This window comes from Schistocerca gregaria, chromosome X (assembly GCF_023897955.1).
Source record: "Schistocerca gregaria isolate iqSchGreg1 chromosome X, iqSchGreg1.2, whole genome shotgun sequence".
In the NCBI taxonomy this organism is placed as follows: domain Eukaryota; kingdom Metazoa; phylum Arthropoda; class Insecta; order Orthoptera; family Acrididae; genus Schistocerca; species Schistocerca gregaria.
In genome coordinates this window covers 722,430,419-722,449,830 of record NC_064931.1, presented here as the reverse complement: position 1 = coordinate 722,449,830, position 19,412 = coordinate 722,430,419, and the positions used below count along the sequence as shown (strand labels likewise).

At 42.5% G+C, this 19,412-nt stretch overlaps 1 protein-coding gene across 2 annotated transcripts in view; it reads left to right on the top strand.

Moving 5' to 3' along the window:
* Positions 1 to 19,412, top strand: part of LOC126298857 (homeotic protein distal-less-like) — a 301,048-nt gene that overhangs the window by 237,869 nt on the left and 43,767 nt on the right. The gene's annotated exons all lie outside the window — the stretch shown is intronic.

Sequence of the window (19,412 nt, the reverse complement as noted above, 5' to 3'; positions counted from 1 at the left end):
TGCTAATGAATCTAATGCGTATCTGCTGATCTAAATATTCTGTCAGGAATTTTACTAGAATAAAAAAGGAACAATTCCTCGTCAAATTATTCCGTAAGAATGATAAATCCAAGTTGTTCAGTAGTCTCACTTTCCCTTCTATCTTGTACGAAACCAATGGCTTGGCGTAATTAAGATGTAGAATAGTGAATAGTACACTTTCCTGAAACCGAGTGCTGTGGCACACCTGCAGAGAGCTGTAACTGTTGATCTGGAGAAGCTTGATTATAATCCTTGTAAGAACTTTCTGACCGAACTTGACCATAGTGTACCTAAATTTTAAACTAAGCCGACTATGAGTGTCTCCTCAGTTGTGAAGTCTGAGATGGCGCTCTGCCCTAATTCCATCACTCCCGAAAGTACGTTAAAATGGTAAGAGGTTTCTAACCTTAGTTGTCTCATAATTTACAACACAGTTTTCTGTAGCGCGTGATATCAGGCCTTCGGCCGTTCCTGATTTTTAGTTTATTGATTGTTAGCGTTCTGCCATCTGAAAGAATGTGGAAAGTGGTCCACACCGATGACTTAACGATAAAAAATATGGCTGCAATCGCCGGCCGGCGTGGCCGAGCGGTTCTAGGCACCACAGGCCGTAACCGCGCGACCGCTACGGTCGCAGGTTCGAATCCTGCCTCGGGCATGGATGTGTGCGATGTCCTTAGGTTAGTTAGGTTTAAGTAGTTCTAAGTTCTAGGAGACTGATGACCTCAGACGTTAAGTCCCATAGTGCACAGAGCCATTTGAACGGTTGCAATCAAACTGTGTGACGCATTAACGTACAACTTCTTTTCGAAAACGTGGTGAATAAAACCCCTGTTCAACTTTCATAAGTTACATGGAGATGGAGATCCTTCTAGTGCGAAACAATGATTAGAATAATTATTAAAGGCGAATATTAGAATAGGCATCAGAAATAAATTTCATTCTCTGATAAAATCTCAGATTGACCAAACTGAAAGAAGAGGCGGGAATTCTGCAAGTCCGAGACTGAAGTTTTGCACGAGAAATAACTGAGCTATTACTTGAACAAATATGAAACCATGTAGACTGATGTTTCCTTTACTAGCAGTATTTCGATTTTAGTGTAGTTTTGGTGTGTCACGTTTTAGCTAAGAGAGAGATAACAGTCATTGAACACCCTCCATGGTAGCGTGGTTTGGTCACAAGAAGCTTCATACCCTTTCACGCACTCAAATATGCATGCAAGGGGTTGCATCTTTAGGATGTTGAAGAGTTACTACGGAATGTGGTGGCTATTCTGAACAACATTTACAGTCCAAGTTTTTCCCAAATTATTCCAGAATCTTTGCGATCGGCACCGCGAGAGGGCAGCAAGGGAATGGATCGTAACTCTGTTTGGTACACGAGGCAAAAATGCCTTAGACTTGAAGAAAGAATTAACAACAAGCCCATTTTTCCTTAAAAATGTTACTATCCAACAAGTATGGACATAGATTTACCACGGATTCCGGTGGTAAACTACGTCTGTCATTCAGTCTGAAATAGAATGTAGCCGTGGAATGTCAGCACTGGCCAATGAAACGTGTTTACTTTTAAGAGTAGTCCCTTGCTTTAAATAAGTTTACAAGGTTCACTTTTTTCACTCAGATGGCTGAGTAACTTAGAACTTGTCTAAGCGGATAGCAAGAGACAGACAACAACATTAATGAATTCGAAGTTTGACGATTAAGAGCAAACGATTGCTGTGAAGTAACGTTGCTGTTATTGACTACATGTTACTTCAAAATCTGTTGTGAAAGGAACTTCACTCTTCAGGCAGCTAAACTTGCGTTGATAAGCGTGAACTAATAGCCATATGGGACGATTAGGGATCGTTTTGTCTGGCTAATTGCGAGAAATAAAATTTTCATAAGACGACGATTTATTTAAGTTACAAAACTGTGTGAAAAAAAGATAACTGTTGAAAACTCATACCTCCTACTTGGTCAGACTTCCATTTAGATCGACAGATTTTATGGTTCAAATGGCTCTGAGCACCATGGGACTTAACAGACGTGGTCATCAGTCCCCTAGAACTTACAACTACTTAAACCTAACTAACCTAAGGACATCACACAGCACCCAGTTATCACGAGGCAGAGAAAATCCCTGACCGCGCCGGGAATCGAGCCCGGGATCCCGTGCTCGGGAAGCGAGAACGCTACCGCAAGACCACGAGCTGCGGACTCAGATTTTATGCACGCAATGTCAAATTCGAAACTTGTCACACATCATCATAAGTGGATCGAGTGAGCCTTTCTCCAAAATAACATACTTACTTTCCTTTCTACCAGTAGACTATCAAGCACACTAATTAATCTCTAGACGAGTTAAATGATTATGCATTTATTAATAAGAAGTATAATAACCCTGTAAATGTTTATTGTACTGGAAGTCGCTTTAATTTCTCAGATGGAAAACGAGTGCTGAAACAGAAAACATTCGGATGGTTCTAAATGTCGACAGTGAAAATAGTTTGAAAACTACACTAATAGTTCAAGAACTGCACAAGTCTGTCGAGCACAAGAGCCCTATTTCCAGACCGCAGAAAACTATGGTTTTTATCATCTGAATGACTTCGCTGTTCTTAATTGGCCTTTAGCAATGAAACTGTAAGATTGTGTAACAACATAATTTGAGTGTGTAGCTACTCACCAGTAATATCAATTTATAAGAGATATTTCCGAAGAAATATTAAAGTGCACTCCACGCGGAATCTCAGTCGATACACTAGCAAGACCTCTGATGCCACAACGTAATTCTGAGCTGCTAAATTGGCGCGTAATTGCATGTTGCACACGCTCTAACGATGAAATACTGCACCAACAGTAGTGTATATTAACGGATTAATACGATAATTATTTTTCTTCAAAACAAATAGCAAGTTGTTAGAATGTTTGCGTGGCTGTAGCCCGTAATTTGTTAACGAGTAAATAGTATTTCTGCTTTTCAGTGCCTGTTTGCTTTCGTAGGGAAGAGTTGTTATTATTCATCTAGTTCAGTTCGTTTCACATCGAATATTCTCGACAAAACGTAGTCGTGCGGGAAGGTTGTGTGAAGCTTACCTTTGGGTGTGAATCGTATTGTTCCATTTTCATATCGGATGAACACGGCTAACGTAAGGACAGACAAATGAAACGAAGTCTCTTCGCATTACCACCACTATACACATACTGTATGAAACATCTTTGACTTTGTTGGCTTCGAAACGTTCATATTGGAATTAGTTGTGGGAATATAACTTCGTTCGTCACACATCAACTCTGTCAAAGCAAAGTGCTTAAAAAAAATTTAAAAAAATGAGAATATTTTCGCCACGCAGACAACTTTATTTCGAAAGCAGATATTTTCGACGATTGGCGGAAATGTGTCAGTTCTCTATAGGCAATAATGTGCAACAATTGTGGGTGTTAAGATGTCAACTTTATCAATTTTCATGTTGCTAGAGTGGCCCGCATATTAGGGTTTGTGGTTAACTGGTTTTCCCTTGAACTGACTAAACAAAATATTGCTCAGCTCTTGTAAGTGATCTTTATTCTGTTATTCTGGCCCAGAAAAGTTCCACTGTTGTTCACAACAGTAAGATTTGGAAAGAAAAGAAGATAGACGATGCCATTGTTCCTTTACACAGTGGGTCCTTGCTGAAGGAACTCGAAAACCTATGGCGGAAACTAATAAGGTAATGATGACGGGAGACGTGCTGTAGCTACTAATCAGCATTTGTTCTTGGAAAGTGACAAAGCAATTTATTTTATACCGTTATACATCACGTAAAATAAAGTATGCAATAATTATAAGCGGCCTAATTCGGTCAAAGCACCGAAGGACTTACAGACATACAAAATATTCGCAGCTTACCACTATGAAACTCTAGCATCCTCACAAAATTGGTCAGCAACAGCCCAACAGTTAGAAATTATTAGGGTATTCGCTTGTTGGATACTGATTACCTAACAAGAACTCGGCTAGAAACGCCTTGGAGGATTTTTTAAGGCGCACAATGTCGACCTCGTTTTAAAGTGGCACTAATGCCCTACAATCTTTTTGGAAGAAACGTACAGAATCGATAATCCTTTCTACTGTTTCGTTACCAAACCCTCTATTTTATCAGCAGTTATTAGCTATTCCTTACCAGTGGCTGACACTTCAGGTTTTACAGTGGTGCAAACACGGCACACCAACGTGAGACGGAGAAACATACTTAGGTAAATTGTTAGCACTGATTTGCCGAAGTTACCAGTTTTAAAGAAGTCGCATGTACTCCATAATCTAAAATTCAAGTTTCTCACCGAGTTATCGATTCAGAACATTTCATTCGTCTGGTGAGGTGACAGATTCTACTGGTACTACCTCTTTCAGCTTGTTAGATATTTTTTAATGTTTCGTAAGGAACAGGTGAATCGCAAATTATTATGACTATGGAATGGGGTTAAACATGAGTTCCTCTTTGCTGGTCGTCATGAGATGTGAATACTTTCATACCTTCTGTCATCAAATGCCAATACGTACTCCGTTTTTGACAAACATTTCAATAACAGAAATGACGATTGGTCGCCCTACGATGTTATATTCTGGAACGTAGTACAGTGTTGCAATATGTTTCAATTAAACCTCGAGGAGCGAACCAAAATTTATTCCTGCCTTTGAAAAATAGCCCCTGAGCTTAAAATATGTCTTAATACACGTTTAAACCGTAGAATACTTGTACAAGCGTCTGAAATTTACGTTGAAAGATCGTTTACCTAGTACTTTTCAGTTCAAAAATGGCTCTAAGCTTATGGGACTTAACATCTGAGGTCATCAATCCCCTAGACTTAGAACTATTTAAACCTAACTAACCTAATGACATCACACACATCCATGCCCGAGGCAGGAATCGAACCTGCGAGCGTAGCAGCAGCGAGGTTCCGGACTCAAGCGCCTAGAACTGCACGGTCATAGCGGCCGGCTACTTTTCAGTTAACTTAGGACAAAACTTCAAACACTCTCACTCAGTTCCTTCTATATCTTGAGGTAAGAAGATTTAGAATGTTATATAACCTACGGTACACACTTACACGAAGGAAAGTTTTACGTTGAGTAACGTACGTTGAGGTATGTTGCGTAGTGTCGACGCCAGAAGACAGCGCGAAGACAACTAAAATATTCGTTAAAGTCAACACGCACATTCAAGGCGAGATTGGAATTTGACTCTTCGGTGACCTCTGCGCTTCTCAGGTAGTTGGGCTAACATCGTCAGTGTCTTCAAATTCGTGGAGAAACAATTTACACACAGTAGCGTTTCACCGTCCGCTGACTGAAGTGGCTCTAAATTACGTTATGTTTCAAGTTAGCGAGCAGTCGTGACACGTGCGAGACTTGGAGTTTTAGCTGGGTAGCGCGGTCGGTAACAATGTGCGCTGTTAGCCTGGCGCAGCGGCCAGGCGGCCCCTATCTGCGAGCCGTAAATCACCGCTTTGACGTTTCGCATAATTGGGCCTTCCCCGCCGGTACTGCCTCCAACGCCTAAATAAGTCTTAGTCACCGGTATTCTGTTGTCGATAAACTTACACTCTTTTTCGCATCGAGTCACATACGTAACTCTGTGTACTATCAGTTAGCTACCGTTTCTCAGAAATCCCCGCGCGAATAGTTTACTTATCGAGAGCATTGTTCTGTAAATTGCACACACTTACGGATGTTACGTTACTTCTAGTCTTTGGCAGAACGTAGAAGGGGCGAGGCACTGCCATGATGTACGCGTAAGTATTCAAATTGCCTGTACATTTTACGTAAGGATCTCACACACTAACGTGTCACGGGCCTCAAGTGTAGAGTTATCTGCCGATATACACTTTACGACGCTGAGTACAAACACATGGAGATCTTCTTCCATGCTTCCAGCGTTCAATAAAAGCTTTCCTACCCACCATCATACCAGCCTCGCTGCAATGGTATGTGCTGTCAACAAAGGTCATAGTTCTGAATAGTATGGTTGCTTGCAAGCACTGTCCAGCATTGAGTTTGCGAGTGATCTTTTACCATCTGAGTTAGCGTTGAAGATACCCGTGTGGTCTACGACTTTTTCGACTACTATAGCCGAAGTTTTTGGTGCTTTTTTCATATTAGTCGAGATCTTCATGTCACATGATAGCTCATGAAGTGCCTTCATGGGTACCAAGTGGATCTCAGTAATATAGTACCGATAAAATGAATTAAGATCATATTCCCTGCGCGTCATGTCTGACCTTAAGCCTATCACTCTTTTAGTCGGTACAAGATCTGACACGTGACTGTCTCGTGCCAAGCTGTACTTCTGCACTTACCAAGGAAACAGCGGCATTATCTAATGAACACTGCTGCTCCCTTCGGTTCAAATGCTCGTTAGTGAATGTTAGGCTTTGGCGCACCGCAGGAAGAAGAAGGAAGGAAGATTGAGGTTTAACGTCCCCTCAACAACGACGTCAGTTGAGGTGCAGAACATGCACGGATTACGGAAGAATGGGAATTCCAGCGGGCCGTGTCCACCTTAAAACGAAACAGCCCAGAATTGACCTGATGCGATTTAGGAGAACCACGGGAAACTATCTGGATAGACAAGGAGGTATTTGAAACAACGTCCTCTAAAGTCTTAATCGAGTGAGTTACCACTGCGCCAACTTGCTCGATAGCATCATGGAGACCCGAAGCCTCAACAGATAGTACATTCTCAGGATTTTGAAAACCAATATTACTCTTGCTATTTCAGTGTACTGTGTGATGCTTCCGTGCTTCCGATTTATATCTCTCGTGATTGCGTCTGGAACGAAAAATACAGTTACGAAACAAATCATACTCTCGGGATTTTAACAAAAGAAGGGGTTTGCACCAAGCATGAATTTGGCAACTTAGCGTATTATACAACCAGCAAAACGTAGGTGAGGTTAAGTGAGAGACTTTTCTTATTGACTTTCAACGAGGCCAGTCTTTGGAAAGCAGTTATCTTGTTTCGAAGACTGCCAGTCTGTTAGGAGTGTCGAAAGCGTCTGGGTCCTATGACCTAGATCGTGACGACGTACATGACTCGTTGCAAGGCATTACCAGCGAAAATTTATAGCGAGCGAAAACAAATACTCAGTATTAAGAGGCATTAAAAATGAGAAAGCTGTTTAGTGTGGTCTATACAATTTGAACATTCATGAGGATAGCCATCTCCAAGTACGTATCACAAATGACCTAGAATCACAAAATGAGTACCAATATCACACAACTAAAAGTAATCCGAAATAAGTAAAATAATACCACGACTTGTTGTCAATCATCGACTAAAACTGTGATTTTATATATGGCCGTCGCCCAAAACAGTTTATGCATTGAAATGCATTCTTCGTATCGTTATATATGAAAGCGCTCTGTGAAAGTGTACGCTGCAGTTTCATAGCATTCAGTTGTCCTATTGTTCCTTTCAAACCACGAAATACGTATTTTGTGGACGTCTTAGATGCGAAAATGTCTCATACGTCATCTAGCCTATTCCCTAATAAAGATACGGTCTTTAAACGTCAGAATTTCCTTGTTCATACTTCATCTGTTCAGAAGCTGTTTGACTGCCTTGTTAATGAGCTTCAGCATTCTATGGCTCATTTACTGATCAAACTTGTCGTAGCGTCTGTGATATATTTTAACGCAAAGAAAGCGGCGTATGATTCCTTTACAAATTGTACGTAAGAAATGTGTTTTGCGCTGAGTGGAGGTTGGTACAAAATTCTTTCTTAAAACGTTTGTGAGCTGTATGTACAAATTACGTGAAGAACCGGAGAAGAAAAGCAGCCCAGAGGCGGCCGAAATCATTATTAGTTTTCATTCAAGTGTTTCGATTATTGGTTATTCCTTTGTATCTGCATCAGTAGCGATCTAGGGTTATACCATACTTTGGATTAACGATTCATAGCCAGTGTGTTGTTATCCCGGCCGATGTGGCCGTGCGGTCTAGGCGCTTCAGTCTGGAACCGCGTGACCGCTCCGGTCGCAGGTTCGAATCCTGCCTCGGGCATGGATGTGTGTGATGTCTTTAGGTTAGTTAGGTTTAAGTAGTTCTAAGTTCTAGGGAACTGATGACCACAGATGTTAAGTCCCATAGTGCTCAGAGCCCTTTTTTTTTGTTATCGGTTTGTTTGTATTGATTAAGGATCAGGGAAAGGATAGGTCCTGGATTCATCTGATAGATTCCCTTAACGTTCTCCGGGTATTGGTTAGGAAAATAATGGCACATGTCCTTACCACATGTGAGTTCCACAGGCGCACATGTTCATTCCTGTGTTTTGATTGAGACGCATATACATATGTTCCGCTACTGATTCCACTCAGTGTCCACAACTCACAATCGTAGCCTTCTGATAGACCCATTCAATAAGAACGAAAAATTCAATTTCTTTAGAAAATTTTGAGTGGCTATGGAACGCCTGAGATCCGCAGTGGGTTAATACAGGAGGATAATGTCAGCTTGTGTATTACCAAACAACGTGGCAAATGACTGTAGACAGGTGCAATCCATGCAACAGATACTTATGTGAAACGTGTGGGAACAAAATATTGACCTAATGGAATTGCACAATTTTCCGAGTGAAGTGCTGGATTACCTTAACAAAATTTGGTCAGTTGCACAGAACTAGGAAACTCTATTTTATTTTCTCGCATGTATATAGCAGTAGGAAAGATGACGATAACTGGAAGGTCAGCTTAATATGATTAAATCTCAGCTCAGTTACAATTAAATTAAGTTTGTTATAAGCTAAGCTTTTCAGGACCCTGGAACAATACGTCAGGCGTTGCTGATGGTCCTCAAGATTACTTAGCAATTTAAAACGTCAGATTCACATTCCATACGATCGAATGACAGTAGTCTTTGTAAAGTAGAAAGAATGCACAGTAAACTACGACAGTGTTTTAAACGATCAGCTGAATGTCATTATGCCATTTCTGTAGTGTATTTCGTAACGCATCTGTCCCATGCCATCAAAGTGACTGCGTTCACACAGCTGCACGAACTGACATATGTATGCGTGCCCATGTTATTCAGAAGACTGAGATCGCGGCTTGGCGAATACGTGTTCTTCGGTGTCAAGGTTGCTGTCATCCTACGGCATATGGTACAAATATCGAACGACTTTTCTGTGCAATGGTTCAAATTTTTAAGCCCCCTTAAGACCTACGAACACTGCTTGATGTTACTGCATGGCGTGTTCAGCTTAACGTTTGGCCTGCTGAACGAATTCAGAGAGTATCTGGTACATATGCAACTCTGTAGGGAACCAGTATTGAGGAAGATTGTGGACTGTTCTGTTACCTCCACCGTATGTCTCGCGCATGGATCTTGTGAGATAGAATAAGAAAAATTAATAGTTTACCGAACCACATCGGCAGTCATTTTTCCTTCGCTGAATATACGGATGAAACACAACTTCTTCTTCTTCTTCTTCGTTGCCTTTCCCCATCTCTTTGTTATATGAGTTTTGTCTATGTTAGTGACGGTTGGTGGGAGGATGCTCTTCTTAACACCAGAATGAAGCAAGACATCATATCGCTATAATATTGGTATCCTCTGCTAAGTATTTATGTGGCTGATAGTTGATGAGATCACGGCTCCAAAACGAGTAGTCTAGTATAAAGTTATTTAATTGTGACTGAGCTGCGAATGTTCACCTTAGAACACCTCCCTTTGTTTTATTTCAACTATTTTTATATTTTATGAGATATATGTATGATTTACTCGCTGCGAAATGAGTAAATAAACTAGATACAGTCGAGAAACGGGGACGAATTACCAGTTATGTTACCTACAACTCTGCGTATTGCAGGCCCAAGGTTCTGTTGATGCACCATTTAGTTCGGCCTCAGAATTGTGTTTTCTACAGAAATTACGCAGTGGTACACGGCAGTAGCGTAATATCCGAAGGCTAACTGCATACAAACTATGTGTGGTACAGGCGGAGTAATTACAGTGGTTTCCGCAGTGACGTGAGGTCGTAGTATCGTATTTCGATGGATACTTCGAGTCTCATCCGACTGTAGTAACGGGCTTTATGTTTTATTTATGTCGTTGCTGTTTCACAGTAATTCCGGTTTCTTCTCTAGCGTGGCTCCAGTCAAGTATTTTCTGTAACTTTCCCGTAAAGAGGTCTTCTCCAGGTCTTACAGTATGACAGTTGAGTTTCAGTTAGCTAACTGAAAGCGTTCACAAATAACTCCTAGGCGACTGCGAAGCGTTTTCTAGTATTAGTTGCAGTTGCCTAACAGCTCTGCCTGTAACTGCCCAGGAGTCCAAGTCCGTCACAGCTTCATTAAAAGCGTTACCCGCACTTGTGAAACACGTACCTGAGTGCCCATTCCCAACGACCTTACTATCTGCTCGATATTTCTAACTGATCCACACGTTCGAACGCGGGATATTTGCGACGTTTAGTTGTATATTCGTGACATTTAGTTTTTAGGACGCTGCCTCAGATAGCGGTGGTGACGTCGTTGAAACTGGAACTTACTATCTTCCGATACGTGTACTTGCTGTAAAAGGCTGTCTGAGAAATTCCTGTCTGCTGCGCTACCCCTGGTTGTGCTATCGACAATTCTTACATAACTTATTGTGCTTGTAGCCCATTTCGAAATGTCAGCAAGATTTGTGACCATTAGCAAACTACCTCTTAGTCATAGATGGTGCAGGTATCCACGGTGATTTCGTCTTCTGAGTAACTAGCCCATCACATTTCGTTCAAGCACATGCTGCAATTACCAATGAAACCGCCAACTACAGGTTCCCTAACTTCATGAAATGAAAGGATAAGAGAAAATTACTGCTTTAACTGTGATTCCGCTGTTTTTCTTCGTTATGAATGAAATGATGGAATTTATAATAGCACACCCAAATAACAGAAGTCACTATACATCTTTTCCTTAGGCTCTTTCAGTTTTATCGCTGCTACCTTTCATCTTTACTGTGTCAAATTATGTGTCCCTATGATTAATGTCTCTTCTGTTACCGTTTATATTTGTATTCTAAGGCTCGACTTTTCATTTAAGGTTCCAGTAATAAGTTGCTGGATTTGGGTTGCTTGCGCCAAATTTTCAGCTAAGTCCACTGCAACGCCATTCATACTAAAGATATAAGCTGAACAGGTATTGATGAGCAAGGCCGAGCGTGCTGCAGGCTGAGATGACCATCGACAGTCGTTTTTATACCTGACAAGGATAGAGATTGAGAGCCACACATGAGTCGGGAAAATCATTGATGAAGTGTCTCAAGTAGCTACGAGAACATGAACTGACGTCTTTCTCTCGTAATCACGATTTTCGCTTGCAGTTTAGGTACAACTGCTTTCTACGATGATGTCACTTGGAAGATGTCTGTCTGTTTCACAACTTTCAGTACTGGAATTCTTTCGCGTTTTCTAAAATCGGAGTTACTTTGCAAAGATATATTCTGTACCAAGCGTCGATCGTCGATCTACAAAAGGTTGACTGTCTTTGACCAAGTGCAGTAGGATGCTAACAAAATGCTCTTTGCGATTTTGTGCTTAAAGAGGCACCTGTTGTGATTATTTGTCCCTCGTTTCAAGGACTCATATTGTGTGCTACATGATGGCTTTATTCATGCTTTAAAAATAATTAAATATTTTCTTACTAGAGGATTCTCAAATTTCTTTTAGTGATGACTTGTGGTTAACTTACATTTTGCTATCTTTATGGCTGATCTACCCTTAGCAACTGGCATTGAACTAGCTCGTGTAATGTTCTGTGCCCTTCAGCAGAGTGAAAATTCCTTTGGAATCACTGAAACAAGCAACATTTATATTTTTGAGCCACGGTGAATGGAACACTTTGTACACTATACTGCAAAACTTTAGGGAAAGATGGGTAAAATAACACGAAATATTAACTATTGGTTGGAAATGAATGAAAGTGTGGGATCATGTTACTAGAGGTCTCCCAGACGTGCACACGAAATTGGACGTCACCTGGCGTGACGTCAGCGTGGCTACAGTTCTGGTCATGCAACACGACGCAGCTCAAGGAACAAGAAAGGATTGTGTGTCAATCATCGGGTATTTACGGTGGACTGTTGGGATGAACTTCATTACAACATGGCCCGGAGACAACAACTGGATCACTTCACACGGGTAAGGATCATCGGGAAACAGGAAGGATGACGAAGTGTGACGTGTGTAGACCAGGAGTTTGGTATTGCTCACAGCATTGTTTCACGTGCGTGGAGAGCGTTCCAAGTAGATGACCGTCAAATTGCGCAACACGCAAGGAGAGACTCACGTTAAGCAACGGGTGGAGTTGCAGCCACATATAACAGGATTGCAAGGCACGGAATCACATAATCTAATGCTCCACAGTTGCACGGCGACTGCTATGCTCCCCAAATAGCAAAACTCATCTACTACTTTGTCTCATTTCCTAATCTAATTCTCTCAGCATCCCCTGACTTAATTAGACTACATTCCATTATCGTCGTTTTGCTTTTGTTGATGTTCATCTTATATCCTCCTTTCAAGATACTGCCCATTCCGTTCATCTGCTCTTCCAGGTCCTTTGCTGTCTACTACAGTCGAATTATATCGCCCAAAAGTTGCCTACTTTTGTAGAGAAATCAGTTTTTATTTCAGAGAAAAATTTCATTTTGGGGAGAAGCCTATAACTTGCTTGCATTGCTTCGAATTGCAATAGCCTCGTCTGTAATTTTGAGGGCAGTGGCTTGCGGTTTGATGAGAAGAACGTATACCTGTGAGTGAGGTGACTTAACTCTTCCGACGGAAATCCTTCACGTCGCTGGTATGCAATCGTGACGAAATGTCGGGCCCAATTCTTAAAGTTTAAGAGCTATCTGATTCCTAAGGGGTTTACCCATTTTCTTGGAACGTATTGTCGATAACTTCTCAGTAAGACGTGGTTTAGGTGGCTGATCGAGACAATAAGTGGATCACTCGTCGTTATGAACTTGTCTTCTTCGTCACACTGCTGGTTTGAGAACAGTGTATCGAAGGAAATCTTCATGACTAAACATAAATTATTTTATTTATTGCCACCAAAAATGTTAGTGTTTCATTGCACATGCGGTCAGCTTACGACTTGTAATATCTTTGACTGCCATTGAGTCCTATTTCGAAATAACTAAAACTGATGAGCTCTGCAGTTCTGATGACTAAACGTTTCCTTTCAATCAGTGATTACCAATTTTTGGAATTTTATCTCTGCAGTGGAGATCTCTCTTGTTGACAACACTATTTGCGCTATTAATGTTTCACTCTCCAGTGGATTTCACGTTGTTATGCTACGTCCTAACAGTTTAAAACAGTTATGGATAGGACTCAGTCTACTCTGCCCCCACCGAAAGAGGCATTAGCGTAGTATAACGTAGGCTGGTATTCGTGAGCTTAGTATTAAGCTGTTTAGGCAAACGCGCCCAGGGTTATGCGTTTCCTCCTGAGAAATAGTAATACATTTAAAACATTAAAACCAATAGAACAGAGTTTCACAAAAATATGACGTCAATGACTTTCCTTCGTTAGGATGAAACGAGGATGTAAGATGATGGAAAGAAGATTATGGTTTAAGTAACATTTTAATGATTCTTCTATGAAGGTACACTGTCAGAATTTCACGAATCACGCCTTTCATGTAGCGTCCGCAACCGGATTTCGATCAGCATCTCATGGCGCTATAAGGCCTTCTAAACAAAGGACGCTGATCTGCTTTGAATCTTCATTATTTTCCCAGTGAATGCTACCTGGTAAAGGACTCAGAGAAAGGAGCAATTAATCGTGTCCCAATGAATGTCTGATATCTATATTTATTACGAATAGTTCTATGTAGTCACCTCGCACACATACTCCGAGATATTTTATGGGCGTGACTATTTCCAGTAACAGTTTAGAAATCGTGAAATCAAACTAGTTTGTCCCACCTTTTCACACACAGTAGGCTGCATCTGTTTATACTGTTGGTCAGGGGTAATCGAGGTATGTGTATGTGTGTGTGTGTGTGTGTGTGTGTGTGTGTGTGTGTGTGTGTGTGTGTCTGAGAGAGAGAGAGAGAGAGAGAGAGAGGTTGGTGGCATGGGGAACTCGGAAAAGGATGGACACAAGTGAGAGTAAGGTCTGCAGTACTAAATGTTTACTATGACTAAAGCGGTAAACAGAGCAACATTATCTTCATGACTCAATGCAGAGGCTACGTTACTATGGAGTGGGTGTTCTGGCACTTACTGATAGCGAGAGAAGTCAGAATCAACCTTAGTCTTGTAACTGACTGTGCTACAAGCCAGCTTACTTGTATAATTCCGTGTTGGTACGCGGAAACGCAGACACAGATACTTTTCCTGCGCGGTACATGCTCTCAGAAGTCGACCAGTCGGCCCCGAACTGTCTGTGCTCCCTCTGAGCGGCCCGGAATTTGAAGACGTATTTCCACTTTGGCTGTTGCCCGAACATTCTAGAAAACTATAGAAAGCTCACTAGATTTATTGCTGTGTTTATCCTGACAGCACCTACCGGTCGGTCCAGTATCACGTCTCGGATGACACCAACAAAATATTAGCCGCTCAAGTCTGTTGGGATGAAGCGACATCTGTACCTAGCTCCGTTTGTCCTGTTCTGCTCTCGCTATGCATTTAATGTACGGGACATTGGCTCTTGGCTCTGACATTGTGCTCTGGTATGGATGAACAGCCCACACGTAAATAATATGCATTCGGCTCAGTAGAACCAGAAGAACTACTCCACTATACTGCCGTCACCCAGGCGTCCAACACTCAGCCACATAGGTCTTCTTCTGCTAAGAAGACAAGACGCCCTGTTGAAAGAATATTCCAAAATAATGAATAACCTTAAACTTCCCATCCCCCAACATATTTTTTCGTTGACAACAGACAGTCTTCGTTCTAGAAATCACTCAGTCATTCTGCTCAACTCATTGTCATTATCTCTTTGTATCTAGCAGTGACTGCCCCCCGTCTCACAGTCCTGTCTCCCTCTTTCTCTCCTTACTGTTACTATCTCAATCCATTCTTCCAACTGCTGCTGTCTCTTCTCACTGTCTCTATTTCTCTCTTCCTCTTTGTCACTGTCATAGACTCTGTCTCTCATTATCACTGGCTCTCACGCACTTCCACTTCCTCTTTCTCTTTATTTCTCTCCCACTGGCACTCTCTCCTTCACCCTTTTCCTAGCACTGTTCTGTCACTGTCAACTATGTTTCATTGTCACTGTCTCCCTCTCTTTCCCTCATACTGTCATTGTCTCCTTCGCTTTTCCTATAACACAACCACTGTCTACAGTCTTCCAGTATTTATCGCTTTTTCGTCTCCTTCCGACTGCCTCTGTCTCCTTGTCTCTCAGCATAATAGACGGGAGTATGTTCACTTGTCAATTTTTTTGTGAAAATTATTAAACTTCTGCGAAAGTTAGAATAAGGCAGGTGGTGCCCCAGTTTTCATTCAGGGTCTTCTCAACAGGAGCATATTTTTGTGTTCCGATACGAGGACCCTTCTTTTTCTTGCTACTGCAGGGGATGTCATTCATACGAAAAACGCTTTATGGGTCACCAAAATGTTGATAGTTTTCTTATGTGAAATTGATACTACGCAAAACTATATAATTTTACACCTCAGGCAGGATTTTACGTGCACAAAAATATTGCATGTCCTTCAGTACTACAACATGGGGTTCCCAGAACCATTCTGATAACGGAGACACATTGCAGCATATTTCTCCGTGTTATGCCACTTCATAAATTACATTTTCACCTCATACCGGATTGTACGAGAGCTGATTTTACGTGTACAAGTAGTATAACTTTGCAAATCTGTGTCTTTGGGACATATAAAGATAACAAGAAAATTTCAAAGGTTGTTCCAGATCGAGATCTTAGAAATATATCGTAAAAATTTCAGCCATTTGCTGTGCATATAGCCTTCTTGGTATCCGTGGATCGATTTTGGTACCCAAAAACCGTGTTTTCCTGGGTTTCTCAGGAACCACACGACCACCAAATGGTGGCCCCATAAGCTACTTAAGGAGCACAAGAGACCATATTTAATGCAAAAAGAACCAACCGATACAATCCATTTACCTAAGGTGGATGATTTTGTAATATTCCAGCTTTCCGCCGGCCACTGTGGTCGGATCCTGCCTCGGCCATGGATGTGTGTGCTGTCCTTAGGTTAGTTAGGTTTAAGTAGTTCTAAGTCTAGGGGACTGATGACCTCAGATGTTAAGTCCCATAGTGCTTAGAGTCATTTGAGCCATTCCAGCTTTCCCCTATATTGTACGATAGTTATACTAAGATGATCCTTTTGTTGGTATACAAATGGTCCCTAACGCAACAGCTATCCAAAACATTTAACTCTACCTTTCTATCACCAATAGAACCAGAGGTATTAGCCCCGGAAAAAACTCGTTTTCATTCGTGGTGCTTTGGAACAATAATGGGAAAGAAATCCCAACACCAAGAATGAGTTGTGCGACATAAACAAAAATTGGTAGCGTATTTCTACATCTGAAAGATGACGTCTATTCCAATTTCGTGCCAGTCATATAAGAGTAGCAGCGCTATGAGGACGCAAATCATGGTCACTTTAATCACACGCTGGAACGATCGTGAGCGTTAGTTACCTTGGAGATGGGACGTAGTGAGTTGATGTCAGTGAAGAATACCTTTGGGCGGACAAATACGCCATAATCAACACCTCACTGAATTTGAACGAGGTCGTGTTAACGGCTACGAGAAGCCGGATGTTCCTTCGGGGGGACTTGGTAGGAATGTAGCCACTGCACATTATTGCTGGCAGAGCTGATCACGTGCAAGTTCAGTCGCAAGATGACCGGATTCCGGATGGCCGACCACGTGGCAGTACCGAGAGCAAAGACCATCGTACTGCATCTGCAGCAGCAATTTGAGGAGTAGTTGGCATCATATTGACACAACGAACCGCTAAAAATCGGTTACTTCAATGATAGCTCCTAGCCAGATGCCCTGTAGCGTGCGTTCCACTGACCACAGACCACCGCCATTTGTGATTTCAGTGGTGTCAAGTGAGAGCTCATTAGACGGCAGGTCTATTGTGTTTTCTGTTGAAAGCTGGTTCTGCTTCGGTGCCAATGATGGCTGTATGTTGATTAGGAGGAGTCCAATTGAGGACCTGTAACCAACCAGTCTGCGTGCTGTACACGCTGGGTCTACACCTGGAGTTGCAGCTTGGGGTGCGATTTCGTATGACAGCAAGAGCACTCACGTGGTTATGCCACGCACTCTGTCAGCAAATTTGTACGTCAGTCTGGTGATTCGACCTTTTGTGCTGTTATTCATGAACAGCATTCCAGGAGGTGTTTTCCAACAGGATAACGCTGTCCCATATATCGCTGTTGTAACCTATCATGGTCTACAAAGTGTTGACATGTTGCCTTGGCCTCCTTAATGAGCAGATCTGCCTCCAGTGTTGCACATATCGGACATCATCGGACGACATCTCCGAGGCTCTGAGCACTATGGGACTCAACTGCTGTGGTCATTAGTCCCCTAGAACTTAGAACTACTTAAACCTAACTAACCTAGGAACATCACACACATCCATGCCCGAGGCAGGATTCGAACCTGCGACCGTAGCAGTCGCACGGTTCCGGACTGCGCGCCTAGAACCGCGAGACCACCGCGGCCGACGACATCTCCAGCGCCATCCACAATTACCATTAACCGTCCCTGTATTGACCGACCAAGTGCGGTGGGGATGGAATTCCACATACCGACATCTGTCGTCTGTCAAAGACAATGCATGTTTCCTCGCATTCAAGATTCTGGTGGTTACATGAGTTACTAATGTACCAGCATTTCACATTTGCAATGGCTTATCTTGCGCTTACCAGTGATCTTGCATTGTTAATCAATTAAATTTGTTACCTAGACAAAATTATTTCCAAAAAAATGTTCAAATGTGTGTGAAATCTTATGGGACTTAACTGCTAAGGTCATCAGTCCCTAAGCTTACACACTACTTAACCTAAATTATCGTAAGGACAAACACACGCACTCATGCCCGAGGAAGGACTGGATCCTCCGCCGGGATCAACCGCTCAGCCCATGACTGTAGCGCCTTACACCGCTCGGCTAATCTCGCGCGGCTAGTATTTCCGAAATTTGATTACTCTGCATTAATTACACTACTGGCCATTAAAATTGCTACACCACGAAGACAGACGCAGAAATTTAACAGAGAGGAAGAAGATGCTGTGATATGCAAATGATTAGCATTTCAGAGCATTCACACAAGGTTGGTGCCGGTGGCGACACCTACAACGTGCTCACATGAGGAAAGCTTCCAGCCGATTTCTCATACACAAACAGCAGTTGACCAGCGTTGCCTGGTGAAACGTTGTTGTGAATCCTCTTGTAAGGAGAAGAAGTGCGTACCATCACGTTTCCGACTTTGATAAAGGTCGGATTGTAGCCTATCGCGATTGCGGTTTATCGTGTCGCGACATTGCTGCTCGCGTTGGTAGAGATCCAATGACTGTTAGCAGAATATGGAATCGGTGGGTTCAGGAGGGTAATACGGAACATCGCGCTGGATCCCAACGGCCTCGTATCACTGGCAGTCGAGATGACAGGCATCTTATCCGCCTGGCTGTAACGGATCATGCAGCCACGTCTCGATCCCTAAGTCAAGAGATGGGGACGTTAGCAAGACAAGAACCATCTGCACGAACAGTACGACGACGTTTGCAGCAGCATGGACTATCAGCTTGGAGACCATGGCTGCGGTTACCCTTGACGCTGCATCACAGACAGGAGCGCCTGCGATGATGTACTCAACGACGACTTGGGTTCACGAATAGCAAAACGTCATTTTTCCGGATGAATCCAGGTTCTGTTTACAGCATCATGATGGTCGCATCCGTGTTGGGCGACATCTCAGTGAACGCACATTGGAAGCGTGTATTCGTCATCGCCATACTGGCGTATCACCCAGCGTGATGGTATGGGGTGCCATTGGTTACACGTCTCGGTCACCTCTTATTTCGGATTGACTGGCACTTTGAACAGTGGACGTTACATTTCAGACGTGTTACGACACATGACTCTAGCCTTCATTTGATCCCTGCGAAACCCTAAATTTCGGCAGGATAATGCACGGCCGCATGTTGCAGAGCCTTTCTGGATACAGAAAATGTTCGACTGCTGCCCTGGCCAGCACATTCTCCAGATCCCTCACCAATGGAAAACGTCTGGTCAGTGGTGGCCGAGCAACTAGCTCGTCACAATACGCCAGTCACTACTCTCGATGAACTGTGGTATCGTGTTGAAGCTGCGTAGGCAGCTGTAGCTGTACACGCCATCCAAGCTCTGTTTGACTCAATGCCCAG